Source organism: Athene noctua, chromosome 7 (genome assembly GCF_965140245.1).
Source record: "Athene noctua chromosome 7, bAthNoc1.hap1.1, whole genome shotgun sequence".
Taxonomy (NCBI): Eukaryota; Metazoa; Chordata; class Aves; order Strigiformes; family Strigidae; genus Athene; species Athene noctua.
The window spans coordinates 3091750-3110020 of record NC_134043.1 but is presented as its reverse complement, the minus strand read 5'-3'; the positions used below and the strand labels follow the sequence as shown (position 1 = coordinate 3110020).

Sequence of the window (18271 nt, the reverse complement as noted above, 5' to 3'; positions counted from 1 at the left end):
TAGAGGAAAGCTCTGTTGTTCCTGAAAAGGGGCACTTGAAAACACATTGCAAATTCATTCATATTATGAAACTGCAAAATGTGTGTCTTCCAGTGTTGCAAGTTAGCAAATTGCTGATTTAGATGATGCTACTTTAAAAAAAATGCCACATTGCCAATATTTAGATGATTTTGCCATCTGTCATGAATAATATTAAGCCTGTGGATAGCCCTGTACCTTATCTGCATACCTGCAATCTTGTAAAAAACTGCTATTTTACAGTGTCATCTTTTAGAGAGAATTGAGAGGAGTAAAAAGTGAGCCAGGCACCTTCCTCAGCACGATGGTATAAAATTCAGTAGTTACTACCAAATGTGTTTCCATAATTCAGTTGGGTTTTGTCTGTTTCTTTTGTACTTAAAAGACTCCTTTCTAATATCTTTTTGGTGGAAATTATGATGAAGCAGTACGTACGTAAAAATGATGATTTTCGTTATTTTTCTTAAATTATATTGTTGATCTAAAACCTCAAATCTTTAAAAATAGGTATGCCATTTCAAATGACCAAAAAAAAAAAAAAAAAGATCTTTTTTGCCTACTTGTTTAAAGATGGTGGGAGTACCATCCCAAACACATCTATTTTTATTTAGTCTCTTTTCATCTAAAAAGAAAAAAGCAGCCTTACGTTCCCAGTGTGAGCAGAATATTGACATTTCATTTTGGCGGCACAAAGATCTTAGAAAATGGTGGAGTTTTTGCCCTCGTAGGACATGAAAAAGATCTTTCCTAGGTTCTTTTTAGCGAAACAGGCCGCTGCTTTAGGATGATCTACTGGTACGTTTTACCAAAAAGCTTGTCATTCCCAGTTTATCTGTAGAAAAATTAACTTAAATATTCACTGTAGCAACTCTGAGGGACTCTGTCTTTCAGCTGTAAGATACGGTGTTTTGAAATTCTCTCGTGGGAGAGGACAAGTCAATGGTTTGACACAGATGTTTCCGAATGAGGTTCGATGCCCTCACATTAGATTGTCAGGATTGTCCCATCTAAACGTATAAAATTACACATTCCTTATGAATAGTTTTGATTTGGGCTACGGGAAGGCAAGGTTAAAATTCCATCCGAGACAGTAAAAAATGGTTTATAATTACAAGTGAACCAGCCTGGCTGCAGCTGCAGGGAGCGGGGTAGTGAAGAAGCTGATGAGGGTGAAGCAGCAAGGTCTGGAGATGCAGACCACAGCCCGCATCCGATGGGGCTCGGCGCTTTCAAACGAGAAACGCTTGTTGTAAAAGTGGATCTTCGAGTGAAGATGGAAGTGGTGCCTTCAACTGGATGTAGATTCTTTAGTTGTGTCTTCCTTCTATGTATCTACCCCGCTTATTTTACTTTCCTGCCCAAGACAGGTCCTGGGGGGTTTTTTGGCATCTGAGTAAGGGAATTGAACCCAAAGGGCAGATGAGACTAGAGTGGCTGTTTTCTGGCTTCCTTCAGCATGCAGCCTATCACTTTTCGTAGAACCTGAATTAAAACTCCTCCTGTTTGGAAGCTGCCTGATCTTGTTTCAAGGTCTGGAAGTGATGGTGAGCTCACCGTTTCACCTAGAAAACTGTTTCCGTCTTTAATTACCCGTAATAGTAAGAAATTGCATTTATATCAAATTAATAATGCTCTACCTTTCATCTAGAAGGATTTAAATATTTTCTCCCTGTTTATACAAACAGTCTTTCATAATTGTATATAGTGTGGTATATTTTCTTTATCTCCCTTAGATCTACACGTGCTTTAGCATTTTCTTGAGATATTTGCAAAAAGAAAAATATTACGTCAATTGAGAAAAGCTCGTGAAAGCCACTTTTGTGTAAATGAATTGCAAAAAGTGTTCTAAGAAACGTAGCCTAGCATACTTCTGCTATGGCTCTCTAGCATAAAATCGATACGTAGAGCTTAAATTATAAAAAATAATGTTATAAAAATATACATTATAAAAAAATACTTTTTACCTACAAGTTTGCAGCAGGACTGACCTGCGTTACTGCTTTATCCCTTAACTTGCTGATAGAAACAGGTGTTATATAGAATTTAGAGATTTTTTTTGGAGGCTAAAACATTTATTAAGGCTAGCGCTGCCCCAGATATACAGACAACCACAAAATTCTGTGATAAGGAAAAATGGCATTGCTGTATACTGAGAACCTACACTCCACATACTGACTTCTGCAGGATCCCTCAGTGCTCTGTGACCAACACGGTCTGGCCTTGCCCGTTGGGGAGCTCTTCTTCAGGAGCAGCTAAAGCCATAAGTGAGGTTTGGGTTCAGCTCAGGGGGATTATATTTGTGACTGGAACAAAAGAAGGGTCTGCCCTCCTCCTCCATGATCAATTCCTAAATTCAGAACTAAGTATATAAGAAGCTAAAACCAGTTTAGCCCCTCAGCCTGGGAGCTGTATGTGCTGGCAAGTGAGCTGAAGGGAGGGGAGGCAGGGGCTGTAGATGCTTCCTTCTCTGTTGGATCAGCAGGACTCTGTTTCTTAAAGAGAGTAAGTTTTAGCTTAGATTCATGTTCATATAATAATTACAATAATAGGATGTGTTCACTGAAAAGCAGGTGGGGGGGAACAAACCTCAACGTACAAAATATCCGCTGGACTGATACAACAGTAAATTACTTGTTTAGGTAGAAGTGGAAATTGATAAAACACGAGTCTAGGATTGAACTGTTACGTTTTGGCACTGAACTAAATGTGGTCGTTTAGTGATGATTAGAAGGTGATTTTTAAAGCGGGCAGATTTGAGGTTACATTTGTTGTTCATACACAGTTACTGAAGTCTAAGGTAGGTCCCGGCTCTGTGGAAGTTGATGGCAGAACTGAAAAAGTGTTTCAGTTATGTTCACAAAATACAGTGCTGTATTAATTGAAGTGTGTTTCATTGCTGGATAGGCATCTCATTCAAAATACCTGGCTCTTCTTCTGGATTTGACACGTTTAGATACTTTTGCAGCATGTTTTGTAGTACGAGCTCTAGGCTAGAGATTCCAGACCAGTTAAATACTTTATCTGTCCTTGAATTAATTTAGTTTTTTGTCCCATCTAAAAGCTGTTCTTTGGCAATAGTAAGGAACACTGTCTGAATGCTGAAGCCATCTGTGTCATCGATTTCCTTGATTCTTTTGCTCTAATGAAAGGTAAAATATAAAGATTTTGGAGGAGTATTGAAGATATTTCCAACGAGATTCTCTTGTGAAGATTTTTTAGAGAAGATGAACATGGATCATTTCTTTAGTAGATTTTTCCATGACTTCTGCAACTTGGTGATTTAAATTCAATAAATTACTAGGATCATGGTTTGGCCAAGAAATTTAAATGGTGGGTTAACCTCTGACACATCCGGATTTATCCAAATCTACATTGTATGCATTTGTCATGGACTCCTTCGAAGTTCTCTCTGTCTGCTGAAGAAGAGCTCTCCAGAAATTGGTGTCTGACCATGCAGTTGCCCACATGAGATCTTTAAAGACTGCAGGGACACTCACTCCCTTGCCCCTAAATGTGAATCACACTTTTTCAGGTGGGTTCCACTTACCTGTCTTCACACGCTGCTCCCTCCTGACTGGTTGTCCTGATGGACACAGCACACCCGGAGCTTGTCCTTGTCCACTGCAGTTCAAGGCTTGACAGTAAAGCGAAATACAGAACTATTGCTGAAAGCTCAAAGCAGAGAACGCCGAGCAAATACTTTCAAGACTTGGAAGCAAAAAACTACAGTAAAAACCCAAACCTAATCTGTGCTTCTAAAGAAAATATGCTAAAATAGCTAAAGAAGTGCTGCACCTTCAAGGCAGTCTTTGAACATTAGAAGAGCTCACATTTTATCTAATTTTCACTCACCTCACCCTCAAATACATGATCTTGGTGTAGTTTCAAACACAGATGTTGGTGATCTCTAGAGCCTGTATGATTTTTACCTTTGACATTTCATAACGATGTAGTAAAGAGTGGTAGGGCTAGCTGTCTGCCTAATTTATTTAATTTTTTAGCAGTCAACTTTCAATACATTCCACATATCTTTGGATGTATTTTGATGGGAGTACAAGATTTAAGGCCTTTGGCCGGTCCTTTTCAGGTATCAAACTGTCTCTTCGTCTGTTGTTGTTTCAGTGGTTTGTGCCTACAAGTCCAAAAATGGCTTTAAAGATTTGGGATGCAGGAGGAGAGATTTCCTGCATGTTTTGATACTTTACTCTGATCCGTATTGGTGCCAAAAAACCAACAAAACCCCCCCTGATGACTCATCTGGAGGAGGTTTTCTTTCTGTGTGAAGTGCTGGTTGGGTGTTGCAGTAGTATGGTGGTGGGTATAGCATTTGATAATAGGACGTCAACAGCTGGTGCTTTTGTGATGGACATTTACATGGCATGGGCAGTGGTTCACAGTGCTGCAAGTCCCAGATTATGCTGAGGCTTTTGAAAGAAACTGCATTTGTTCAATATATCCAGGAGGAGATAAAACTGAGTAAATCAGCTTGGGAAGACTTGTACTCATTAGATGTTTAAGAAATACCAGGTTTTGCCGCATTCCAAAAAAATGCTTCCAGAGGGAAGCTTAATAACTGGTAACTTCACCCCATTAAAGGCAGGGTTCCTCAGCAGTTGGGTATCCATAGGTCGTACACGGGACAGTTAGAGAGGCAAGAGGAAGTGTCATATCTGGGCTGCAGGACTCACAAAATCCTCTGGGTTGGAAAAGCCCCTGAAGCTCCTCCAGCCCAGCCATGACCCTCCCCCTGACCGTTCCCAACTCCCCCAGATCCCTCAGCGCTGGCTCAGCCCGACTCTTCAACCCCCCCAGGGATCCCGGGGACTCCCCCCTGCCCTGGGCAGCCCATTCCAAGGCCCAACAGCCCCTTCTGCACAGAAATCCTTCCTCAGAGCCAGCCTGACCCTGCCCTGGGCAGCTTGAGGCCGTTCCCTCGGGGCCTGGCGCTGGGGCCTTGGCTCCAGAGACTCATCCCCCCTCTCTGCCCCCTCCTGGCAGGGAGTTGCAGAGGGCCAGGAGGTCTCCCCTCAGCCTCCTCTTCTCCAGACTGAACCCCCCCAGTTCCCCCAGCCGCTCCCCAGCAGACCTGTGCTCCAGACCCTGCCCCAGCTCCGTTGCCCTTCTCTGGCCACGCTCGAGTCATTCAATGGCCTTTTTGGGGTGAGGGGCCCAACACTGAACCCCCTCAGCGAGGGGCGGCCTCCCCAGTGCCGAGCCCAGGGCTCAGATCCCTTCCCTGTCCCTGCTGGCCACGCCAGTGCTGACACAAGCCAGGATGCCGTTGCCCTCCTTGGCCCCCTGGGCACACTGCTGGCTCCTGTTGAGCCAGCTGGCAATCGCCCCCCCAGGTCCCTCTGACTCAGAGCAATACCTGCTCAGTAGTAACAGCACATGGTGAGTTTTGCTAAGTGATGCTAAAGCAAGGTGATTACTGATAGCTAAGTTAGAAGTAATAGTCTTTCAGCTTGTTTTCCACAGTTTGAAGAATTGGCTCTGGCGCTAAGGGAGATGGGGCTGGCAGCAAGGAGAGCAAGAGGAGACGGAACGAGCCCTTACTAAGGAGCATAGAGAAATCTGATGTATTACATAGGCACTTACAAAATATTTTACCTTAGCATCATATGCTGTCAGTTCTGGTTGCTTTCATAATTTCATCCTGCTTTCTCATTTTGTAAAGTATTTACGCTTAACACGTTACTTTTGAAATAAAATTAGCATTTCAGAATGCTATCTGGTAACTGTTAGCAGGCACCTGAACAGCAGTATCCTTTTTTGCACCAAAAAAAATATGGAAGAATATGTTTAGCATTGCTGTTAAACCAAAAGATAACAAAAATAAATTGGATGCCTGTTCCTTTTTATTCTTTCTGAAAAACAAAAACTATGTTATGTTATATTCCTGACACTTTATTAAATCAAAAAATAAAATAACTACATAATTTTTTAAAAAAAGGAAATTCAAAGAATGTTAGATGAATAGAAAACAAAAAAAAAAAAAAGCCCCTGCTAAACAGCATCAAGCATCTAAGGTTGCAGAGACGTGCAAAGAGCAGATAGTTTGCCCTTGGTGCAGTCCTTTGGCTTTCCATGTGCTCTGAGGTGTATGAACCTGCTGGGCAATACTGTCCCTCCTCAGGGAGAGCAGAGGAGAGATGTCTTTAGGGAGGGGGAGACCGGAATGAATCCTTGTATCCCATGCTTACAGTTCAGTCTCAAGATCAGGATTTATCTGCAGAGATGATTTTGGGTGCAGCAGGCATCTGTGGTTTAACAGGACAAAAAGCTGGTCCCTCTCATATCCAAAACACGTGCATGTTTTTATACAGTACTCACAGTTCTTTCTCATAGGTTCATGTGCTGCTTTCTTTTTTTCTCTGTCATCATTTTCTATGAACTCTATTTTTAAATCCCTGTTTTCAGCTAGATTTTTGGTTGGACGGGGTTGCAGATCGCTTAGTCTCAGCTATAAATTTTTCAGCACCTCACAGAATCATTTAAGTCGGAAAAGATCTTTTAAGATCATCAGGTCCAGCCTAAACCCAACAGTGCTAAGTCCAGCACTCAACCTTGTCCCCAAGTGCCACATCTGTGTGGTCTTCAAACACCTCCAGGGATGGTGACTCCATCACTGCCCTGGGCAGCTCCTGTACTGCTTCAGCTTCGCTCCAGGGTGCTGGTGGCTGCAGAGCCTGGGGAAGTGAAAGAGGTTTTTCAAATCTTGTGTACTTTCCAGTACAGGAAGCAGATGGATGACTGTCCAGCCAGCCCTCAGAGAGAAATGTGGTGCTTTACCATGGAGAAATCCTGGTCTATCTGTGCTTATTGTGTATATGGGATAGAGAGGAGAGGAGGCACACCTCCTCAAGGAAGTCTGGTTACACTTTTCAGGGATTTGAGGGAAAGAAAACCATTTTAGTATATGGAGGAAAGAGAAAATGAGCCTTGCTCTAGGGTGCTGGAAATCAAACAGTTAATGGTACAAGAAATCTTTATGGCCCTCTTGTAAATCTTGCTCAATTAAAGGGAATATGGCAATTTTAAATCAGCTGTCCCAGGAAATCAACACTGGTTTTAAATATGTGCAAACTGTAAACAGTCTATGCCAGAACTTCTTGTGCTAGTGCCAGCTAAAAAGAAAGAAAAAAATCAAATTGATAGGCTTCAAAGTTGGGAATTGTGCTGAAGTGCTATGCCTGGAAATCACTGAGTAACTTTTCCGCTGATGTAACAGCTACCGTATGTAAATGTACATATAGTGCCTTTGCAATAATACAAAATACCTGAAATCCTGGGTTCCTTGCTAAGCCTGCAGCGTTGCAGTGACTAAAATACAACCTGATGCAATGTATTGCCATTCGGCTTAACCTGAGATGATTCCATGAATGTCAAATAACATAATGCTAAGGATATTCAAAATTCATGCAAAACATGATGTCAGTATGTGTGTGACCTCAACTCCGTAGTAGCATAACGTGTTAAATTATCTTGCTACAGTTCCAAAAAGCTTCATGGATTAAGTTTTTTAAAAGTGATACTCTTTAACAGTGGGAAATTTAAAAAAAAAAAAAAAAAGCAGCATTCAGCTTTTCAGTTTGCCTTAGCTTCTCAAAACTCCTGTATCTCAAACTGTCTTTATAGTGGGACAGTCCCTGCCTGTGTCTGTAGTTATTTTGGGCAGAGAAAATCCTTGCTCTGAAAAGTGTGTTGGATCTACTTCTCGGTATGACTCTTCACACCTAGTTGCATATGTGGCAGCCTCCAAGTCATCTCCTATTGCTGATCACATAAAATTTTGAAAGCAGAGATTAAAATAAGTTTCTATTCCTTTTTATTTGTTTTATGTGTTACTCTTCTTTACTCATAAATGGCATCTGGATAGCATGCTAGCATTTTTGCTTGGCAAAATTCATACAGAGATGCTAAATAGTCTGCAGTTAGTAAAGTTCAGGACTGTGGGGTTCAGCTGAGCAGAATTTAGAAGACCGATGTGAAATCTGATCGCTTGACAGACTTGTGCTCTTTCACACTTGTGCATAAATCTTGTATTTTCAGCTTCAAGATTTGTCTTGCAAGGGCCCAGGCTACCATTCTGTGTACAATTGCAAGAAATTTAGAGTTTGCAGTGGGATTTCTATTTGGACTAAGACAATGAATAAAATTGATAAAGCAGAAAGGGTAGTTTGTGCTGTCAGATTAACTCTGCTCAAAATTACTTGGTTGCATCAGGTGGGAAGAAATACTGATATAAAATATTTTGGTATACGGGTATAACAATAGTTCTTGAAGATAATATGAGGAATGCTAGGGTACAATATTATTTCTATGCAGATTAATTCATATTTTCTGTGTTTAAAGATTTCTTTGGAATACTAAACCAAAAGTCTATTTAAAGAAAAACCTCGTTTTAAACTGCTCATTTTTATCTGCTGCCTGAAGTATTTGAAGGTGCCAAGGTACAAACTTTTTTTACCCTACTTTATTTATCAGTGTGCTTAGCTGGGCTGACCTGCAGCCGTTATGGACAAATGGTTTGACTGTTTACATTTACAATTTTCATGTATGTTTTAGGATAAATTCTTAACCCTGAGTCAATTTACACCACTTTGTAGCAAAGCCCTAGTATGCAAGATGAGGATCTAGCTGCATGAGTAGATTCTTAATTTTGGTAGTTTAGCAGAGAACATGTTTATAGTTCAAAAAATAAATAATTCAGAAGACTGTATCTGGTTTGTGTTGACTATTCTGGAATCCTAGTTAAAAATTACTAATTTAGTCATTCCACTTAGTAGCAGCAAACTATTACCTACGTGAACTTTTACAGCGTTATTCATATTCTGTATTGTGGCTTGGGCAGGCATTTTACTTTATAACAACACGTTTGGAGGCTAATTTTAATAGTGCTTTTGTTGGCTTTTTGACAGTACATCAGGCTCGCTTTCTGAATTTCCTCTGAAACTCTTGCGTGTAAGGTGAGTCACTTTATCTAGCATCAAAAATTTGGATGAGGGACATGTCACTAGAAGTATTCAAGAACATAACCCTGAGAGAGATTGTAGCTACTGAGTTGAGAGAAGATTTGAACACAGTTATTCGTACCTGCTAACTCTGGATGACAAGAGGAGTATGCTGATGCATTCCCCATTTAATATATTATGAGGCTACAAGAAACTTTGGATTGCTGTTGTGCAGAAAACTCTTTCAGCAGTTTAAAATCTTATCACTAATGATTAGGGTGTTAAAGTAGCCACATTAGCTGGCACAGACCTCACTTCACTGAGAACTAACGGCGTTCTTGCCTGTTTTTCAGGCTATCTTGGCATTATCAAGGAATTACTGAATTATTAAGAAAGAATTCTTGTTGTCCAAACTTTAAATATTTCTATCTGTTCTCTGAAATTGAGCAGTAGGTAAAATAGGTATTTCCTAATGCACTGGTGCACGTTGCTATTTCACATAATAGCTTAATTTTGTGTCATTATGTATGACTATGTTTTGTTGACATCCTCTTACATGCAGATGAGACTGAAAGTCTTGAGTTCCTCAAGTGAAGGTTCCTGTTCATCACACTCGTTGATCATCTTGTTAATCCAAAGTGAGGATGAAAATAGAATTTTACACCATTATTTTAGGTCACAACTTTTGTTTAGGTGTGTTCGCCACGTGTTTCCAGATTCACATGTGCAGAAAAGCTGATCAACAATGTCCCCACTGGCATAGCTACCTACTGCCATCTCCTGAAAGATATTTTTTAAAATCTAATCAAATTCTTTGTGTATGCAATTACTTTCAGTCACGAGTGCGTTTAGAAGGCAGCAGAACTATTCAGTCTGCTGAAGTCAGGCGTGCACCTGCTTGGTTTGGATCAGTTTTTAGTAGGTAGAGCTCAAAAATATGGAAATACAGGGCAGGCTGTCTGAAGGAGCATCACTGTACATGTGTTGTAAGGTAAGGAAGAAGTTTCTACATGAAGTACGTGTCCAGATATCTGTAGTTCTTGTTTTCCTGATGAGGGAGACAGCCTATAGGTCCCCATAGGTGGCTTCACTTCCATCTGCCATATTCTGCTCCACGCAAAGCTTTTGGTGGAGGCAGTTGGCAGATCAGACTATCCAAATAGCTGGACCTGGCATGTCTGGCTTATTACGTGTCACACCAAGGCCACTGAGCACTGCTTGCAGAAATTTGGGAAGTGTTCTCTTAGAGCTGTCAGATTTAAGGGAGGTTTGCATGAATGTCAGGATGCGCTTTGGTCTTCAGGCTTCAGCTCACCGTTAGCATCTCAGCGCTTGGTTTGAGGAGAAATCTTTTTGCCTACCAGATTAGTAGTTGCTAGGGGATCTGATTGTCCCATCAATTTTGATCTAGCATAATTCAGTAGGAATTTAAAGTTTTTCTCGTTGAACGGATGTCTCGTACTCTCTTTGGGAAATTAATTCTGTCATCTGGAAGCTCCCGTTAACCCCTTCCTACCAGCTGCCATACGTTTGAAATAGAGAAGTTTATGCATACAGGAGAGGAAACAAAAGCTTCAGGGGTCAGAAACTTTCTCTACGTTAATCTAGAGAGTATAAAAACATGCTAAGAATAAAGGAACTGTGACACTTACCTTGTGCTTTCTGTGAAAAAGGAAAAAAATCCAGTCATTAAATTAGACCGGTTGACACTGTTCTTAGTATAGCCTTACAGCTTTGTATGGATCTGCTATTACGGTTATATTTTTAAATTATTAAATTAAGATAACTTGCAAAGCAATTAAAAGTGTTTAACTTCTTGTTAATGACTGGAGGCCTTAAACAATCTTAAGTCTTTTGCATTGTATGTTAGAAGTTTCTTTGGCTTGAAAGGGGTTTTTTTTGGAGGTAGAGGATTTTATTTTTCATAAAATCTTGTAATAAAAAGACAAACTTATGTGTAACCAAGTTGTCTGTTGACTGTTAACAAGTCTTGCTCTCAGATCCTTTGTGTACTCTGCTGATGTGAAAAGCTGGCTAGGATGAAGACAGCAAAATTAATTTGTTAGCTGCTCTAATGCATGAAACACTTTTTTTTTTTGATCTCTGTATAACAGCATTAATACAGCCATTCATTTAATTTCTTCCCAAAAAACACCTTAGAGCAAGAAACCTAACGCACTTCTTATTTTGAATTTACATTATAGATTTTGGAATGTAACAAATTTAGAGAAAAGAGTTAAATCAGTGATTATTTTTATAAAGGATTTGTTGTTGTTGTTGCAATAGCTTTCTGTCTTTAATCCTTCAACGTATATTTGCATATTTAACAAAAAAAAAGTCGGGGTTTTATCTACTCCTATTGTTAATTTACTGTCAAACATCTTAACAACTTTAAATGTTTTTACTGTCCCCTCTTTTTCTTGTCTAATAATGTTACAGAGCAGATGCAGAATAAAAAAATAACATCTATGTTCATGGAGGGGTTGGAGGGAGGGGAGTGTGTTTTCATGGTGAGGGTTGCTAAGGCAAGTCTTTTTAGTTTTGTTTTCCTCCTCTTCCCCCAGAAGCTATTTGGTTATCTCAGTAAACCACAGGGATAGTAAATTTATGGTGCTGTGTAATAATTTTTTTCTGGAAAATTATTGTAAGTTCTTAATGGCATGATGTTTCCTCTGGTTTTTCATCTGCAGTTTGACTAGCTGACGCTTCGTCGTACATTGGCACCTTTAAATTTTAGCTTGGGAACCTGCCTTGTTCTTTCTTGTGTGTGAATTACTCGGAGCAAAACTAACATGATATTTTATCAAATAAAAACTGTCGTTTCTGTTTTGCATAATAAAGTGGGCAAACCAGACCAATAAACCAGTTACATGCCTCTGTCCACTCATTATTCTTGAGCTTGCATAATTCTGTACTGCAGAATACTGCATCAAAATACAAATTGGAAGATATAAAACTTTTTATTTGTAGTGACCTGCAAATTTTAAAAAGTTTAAAAAACAGTCCAACAGCTGGTTTTAAGTGCAAAGGTATCAGCAGTCATTTATGTGATGGTCTGGGAATTACTCTCTTTTTTTTTTTCCCCATGGTTAAGAACTGTGTTGCAGAGGCTCTTATTGCCTCCCTGGTAGCTTTACACCACCGCTCTTGCAGTGTTGCAAAGGCTGAGTACATCCTTGAGTATCTTTGTTGGAATATTGAACAAAATATCAGAATCTAATTAACTTACCAGTATCAGATGGCTGTTATGATCAACTTGCTGGAGGAGATGTTTAAGGTAATACTTTGTCTGTGTCAGCTGGAGCTAATACTGCAATCATTACCACTGAGTTTGATATTTTTTTTATTTTTTTTATTTTTTTTCCCAATTACAAACCACTGCAATGAGAGAGCCTGCCAGAAAATAGGGGTGGCCTGCTGTGGCAGAAAACCCCACTGATGCCCAAGTCCCAAGGCAGTCCTACCTCCCTAAAACTCTGGCATTAATACTTACAACCTCGCAGCTCGCTGAGTACCAGCGGGATGGGATCCTGTTTTAGGAAACAGGCTTGGGTTTGGTCATCGGGATTTTTGTGACATCGGGAAATTTGACCAGTGACCCTGTCTTAAGTCTTCCAGGAAGACCATTGTGGATTTCTTGGTCATTTGCTTGGAAATACTCTCTCGTGTGGCTGAAATCTTATCTCAAGGGAAGGGGTTTGTAACGTCGTTGGGGAGATGGGTGTGCTGAGGTCCAGCCTGCTTGGGGGGGAGAACAGGTCTTTAGGGCCAGCCTGGAAAGAAGCAGGGAATAGGTGTGGGTTAGAACTGTCCTCATCCTTGCTTTACATGCACAAACTACCAGCTTAGGTAGTTGTCTATTTTTAGGTTTTTAACTGAAAAAGTCTTTATGTGACTAGAAATGCTTCCATATCCATCACTTCCTTAAACTAGCCTGTGCCCATGCCCGTCAGTGATGTTCTCTGCCAGCTCTCTCTAGTTAGCTCTAACGTCATCCACAGCCTCCCTGGAGGAAGGTGTGCGCTCGCCTTATTATGCTTCTCTAAACTAGGTGAGGGCTGAGGAAATACACTGGGACAAGTTTTCCCCTGATGAGACTACACAGAAAGATACTAAAGAAACAGAGAATCGTGTGGGGGATGAGTAGCAAGAGAGAGCGCGTTGAGCTGGCATCAGGGTCGGATATGTTACCGTGTTTAGGAGAGGACTCGAGCGGGAGATGAGGAGGAGTTTCAGGACTGTATTAAGTGCAGGTTGTCTACGTGATGTGTGTGGGGGGGTTAGATCCAAGGGAGGAAGTGTGGAGAGGAGAGGAAAAGGTGGTGGAACGAGAGGAGTTGTTGATGAGAGAGTGCAGGAACCAGCTTTCCCCAAAGGAAAAGCCAGAGGGGAAAACATGCCAAAGGATTTCCACTTTCCTCCTGTCAGAAACAAACCTAGAGGTGTCCCCACCAAGCTCCAGGAGGGCTCTGGACGTCCCTTCATCACGTGCTCAAGAGCTTGGGGTTTGTGGCCTGTCCAGCACAACAAGTCTCCGCGTCGGGAGCTGAAAGGATTTGGGCAGGGTTGCAGTGCTGAGGGCTGGCCTGCTCTGCAGAAACCTTCCTGAGGGCAGCCCAGCCTTCGCCCTGGTTTTCCGAACGGCTTTCGCATTGACTTCGGGGTGTTTCTGTGCACTGGGGGCGTAGGCTACTGTCAAATCACTTTTCTGTGGATAATAATTTTTAAAATTTTCCTGATTAGTAATCAGATTAAAATTACGTTTTCCTCTTGCCAGCTTTCTGTGCCTTTTTATCCGATTCTTCGGCGAGGATATTTTTTTTTTTTTTATTATTTTGTATAATTATACAATGTGAATATTGTATATTTATATAAAACACTATCTAGATACTAATATTTCTAGATTTCAGAGTGGATTGCTTTTTCTGTGGTTTCAGAGCAAATTTGGCTCTGACAAATTCTGCGTCAAGGATAATTATTTTTATGATCACAGCAATGGCCAGAACAATATATGATATAGGTATCAATAATTGCCCAAGGTCACCATAAAGCTTCCAAATTAGTTCAGACACTGTGAGGTGTTAGATATGTCTATATATTTACTATTGTCTGAGGCATTTTTCTCATCTGTGGCCTTTTCAAACTCGTAAGGCTTCAGAAAACCTTGCAACAAATAAAGCAAGTTTTATTAGCCTTTTAAGAGGATGGGTATTTTTTTTCCCCCTCAATGACATTGGGTACATTTGTCATTAAAGCAGCTTAAAGTTATTTCATGTGTCTGTTTGGCCGTAATGCTACTTGCAGCAGGTGTTAAATATTTCTGAAAATCAGAGAAATGTTTGGTGATACAGTGCCACAGTACTTAGAAATACCTTAAAAACAGACTTTGTAAGATCTAGCGAAGCTTTTCTGAAAAATCATTTGATCCGAAGCTAAATTTTTAGAGAATTTTGATCTCTATCTATGCATAAATAAGATGGCTATTTTTAAAATTATCAGATTCGAATAGTAGGGCATTTTATATAAATATAGACTCAGTAGTGATCCAATGTGAATTATATTAAACTCAGTGGGAAACCATCCATTAACCTTAGCAAGAATAGAATTAGAATTCCAGAAACTGAATTCTGCTTTAGGAGTCCTGTGTCAGGGGATTATTAAAATACCATCCTGATACTTTATGAATGAATTGGACAATTAGTAGTACTAATTAGTAGCAACGTCACTTTGAAAGAACTACTTAGAGGAAGCGCAATGATGAATATTCCTCAATGGTGAAGGAGGCAGCCCTCAGCAGGCAGCATGGTACATGCTGGGTAGTAAAATGAAATTCCTTCGCTACGTAAATTTATGTTGAACTTTCTCAGCCTCTGCAGTTTCAGGTGGGATACTTGCTGTAGTAGGCACTGGCCAGGGTTTTTTGTAGCGTGACAACGTTGAACACCTTGTAAGGCACTGTGGAGATACTAAGTAATGACATCTATGCGTATGATGACTTTGGTGATCATTTTGCTGGGAGATCAACACCCTCTAGCCATAGAGGGATGCTAGAAGCAAAAAATATGGGAAGTGTAAGTGCTACAGTGGTGAAGTTGGTCACATCACTAAATAAGCAAAGAATAAAATTCACCATATTAAAACCATTGGCACTGCAGTCCCTAGTGGTATTCGTTGGGGTAATTCCTCTTTAAAAAGGTTAGTGATGAGAGGATTGCAAAGCAACAACCCTTTTCTTTTTTTTTTTTTTTCCCTCCAGCCTCTTTAAGAGTTTCCAGTTATCACTGAGCAGTAACAGCAAAAAAACATTTATGCTTTTGTGTTTGTGTACCTGGGTGGGGTGATTCCCTTCCGTGTGAACTTCAGATGGAGAATGTAGTATTTCAGATTTAGGAGAAAACAGATTTCTCTGCCACAGGCATTGGTTGCAGTCTGAGTCCAGACCAGAAGAAAATTGATGCAAAGAGTCTGTGCTGGATGCCTTGTTGACTTCTTCTCCTGTCAAATGCCGTGGCAGCATTTGGCCTGCATGATAATCAAGAATTGCCAGTTATGGAGAATTGTGCCAAGAATTTTTAAATAAGAAATAACACAGTTTAGAGAAGTTTATGTTATTTTCTTTTTGGAAGATTTAATTTTAAACAATGGCATAATGTCATGTCTAAAAGAAGATGCTTTATTATGTGATGATAAAGTATCATGAGGCAAAAATATAAACTGTTAGTGTGTGCTTGCTGCGTTAAATTTCTTCGTTCCTAATGAGTTTGAGGATTGGGATAAGAGATTCATCTTAAAGTCCAGGTATCCATTTCTTCTGTTCCTTATGCTGTCTTGATATATTTATTCAAGTATTTGTGTGGTGCTGCAGCTGCTTAGAGGAATGGAAGAGTTTACAGTCTTGTCGTCAACACTAATATATATTTATGTAAAATAGTCTGAATCAGAATATAGAAATGAATGTCTTCTGGTGGGTTGAGTTTAGCTGTTGCCTATGAAAGAAGTATTCCAGCAGGGTGTGGAGACACGAGCAGCTGGAGGGGCAGCAGGAAAGCTGAGCAGGAGCAAAGAGCATTTCAAGCTGTCCAGGACGGCATTTGGGCCTCATCTATGTCTGTTTACATTAATGTAAATAGAATGCATATGACATTTGTTATTGGCCTTTAGGCAGTTTGTAAATATGCTTTTGAGACTCTATTTCTGCAAGTTGTATACATTACCAAGTAAGGGAGAGGTTAAAAGTCATAATCCGGGACTACCGAGCCCACTGTCAAAGTCTCTTTATTACTTTCCAATGTCAAGATATGATGTAACAGCCAAATAAAGCAGCGTACAAATTCTTTCTTTCCAAAGTGTGGGGATGGAAAAGGGGAGTACTGTGTGGATTTGCTGATAGTGGAAACAACGTTCTTATCAAAAGTAAATATTTTTTTACCATGTATGACTGTTACCACGTTTTGTCACGGATCTTTCTTCAGTGGATGACAGCTGAGTTAGCAGTTGGTCCACTGGGAACCCCTGGGGTGGGAAGAGGCTCGTTTCTCTCTCCTGTTGGGGCTATTTTATCAAATGTGTTTATATTTTGTATGTTAAAGCTTTACGGTAACCATAGAAATCAAGAAGAAAATAGATTAACGTTGCCCTCTCCTCATTAGAATGGCTCTTGTACTGATAGCTGGCTCTCTTGCACCTTTTGAAATACCACTGTGTTTCAGGTAGAGACAACTATAGAAAGGAATTCAGTTATTTGTTAGTTTACAGTAGTAATGACTAAATAAATTTTTTACTAATTCATTCTTTTGTACCTATTAGGGAAAAAAAATAAAAAAGAGGGGAAAAGACAAATTGGTATTATACAGAACTAAAATTATTTGTTTATTATCTCAGTTCTCATCAGTTTCACAGTTATCTCTATATTAAATTAAAGATCAGCGAAGGAGAAAAGTAGATTACATTTCCATTGTGAGCTAGAAAATAGAAATGCATGTACAACAGGTATGCAAAGTAGCTAATGGAAATAAGTCACAAGTTTTTAAAAAGCTGTGTTACAGACGAATTAAAATAATTTTTGAATTATTCATTAATTTTGAATTCTAAGATGTTTTCCCAATACCAAAATAAATTGGAATGCATGACTATTTGAGAGAACCTTTAGTTTCCATACCTTGCAGGTCCAAATCTGGAGTATTAACTTCATCAAAATATCAAGAACGAGGAAGCAGAAAACATATTACTGTGTAATGTACAAAATCCAGGCAAATGCTTGCCATAGCAACCAGCAGTTAGGTAAGACGAGTGCTATGGCACATGGGCCTGCACTGTGCTTACCTCTTTATTACCCAGGGTTGTACATGGGAGTGATTTTCTTCAGCGTCGCAAACTGATCTATTTGTCAATTTGATTGTTTTCGTTCAGTTTTTAAATTGCCGGGTGAAGATTGCATGTATGCTGTTTCTGAATAGTAGCGTGCAGGCTTTCCTGTCAAAACCAAGGCTTTTTATAAAATAAAAGTCTTTTCATGGTTGTAAGATGTATTATTAGCACTTGTCACTTTCTTTATGAAAGTATCAGATATTCAGGATTTATAGGATTGAGACTATAGACTAAATTGATGTCTCTGATTTTCTCCTCTTGCAAATTAAAACTCCTTTTTTTTTTTTTTTTTTTTCCCCCCCCCGTAACTGGAGACAAAAAAATAGATAGTATCCCTTCTTACATCTTCTCTGTTCAAAGCTACATCCACTCAACTGACACCGTTGCCAAATCTGTGAAAAATGTTAGTATGTTAGCCTTACAGCTATATATCACATACGTAAAACAAATATGTTAGTATGTTAGCCTTATAGCTATATATCACATAAGTAAAACAAATGTGTTAGTATGTTAGCCTTATAGCTATAGCTAATTTTTAAATTAGCTTCTCCGAAAGACCTGCCTGTTGTTATCATATTTCTTTTGGCTGTAATGTTTTTCACATGGCATGTTGTGTTGTTAGGCAGTTAAAATGCATTTTTGAAGTTATATTAATATGGCCAACTTGTTGTCATACAAAAGAACAGTACACTTGGAAAAGGCCATATGTTCGTGCAAAGGTAGTCTTGGAAGGTAGGATATTTGTTTTTTGTTTTCTTGTGTCATCTGTTATGTTTTTACTTCATTTTCTCCAAATACTGTGTCTAGCAAATATTCGGATAATAGATATGAATCGTAATCAGTAAGGTTGTTATTTCCAACAGATTTATGATGACTTTAATTGGGTACTTAAAACAGATTTATTTTTTTTTTTAAGACATGCCTACCTGCTT

At 39.5% G+C, this 18271-nt stretch overlaps 1 protein-coding gene across 6 annotated transcripts in view; it reads left to right on the top strand.

The window, feature by feature from the left end:
• The window catches only part of MBD5 (methyl-CpG binding domain protein 5), a 150406-nt gene that overhangs the window by 60885 nt on the left and 71250 nt on the right, over positions 1 to 18271 (top strand). The gene's annotated exons all lie outside the window — the stretch shown is intronic.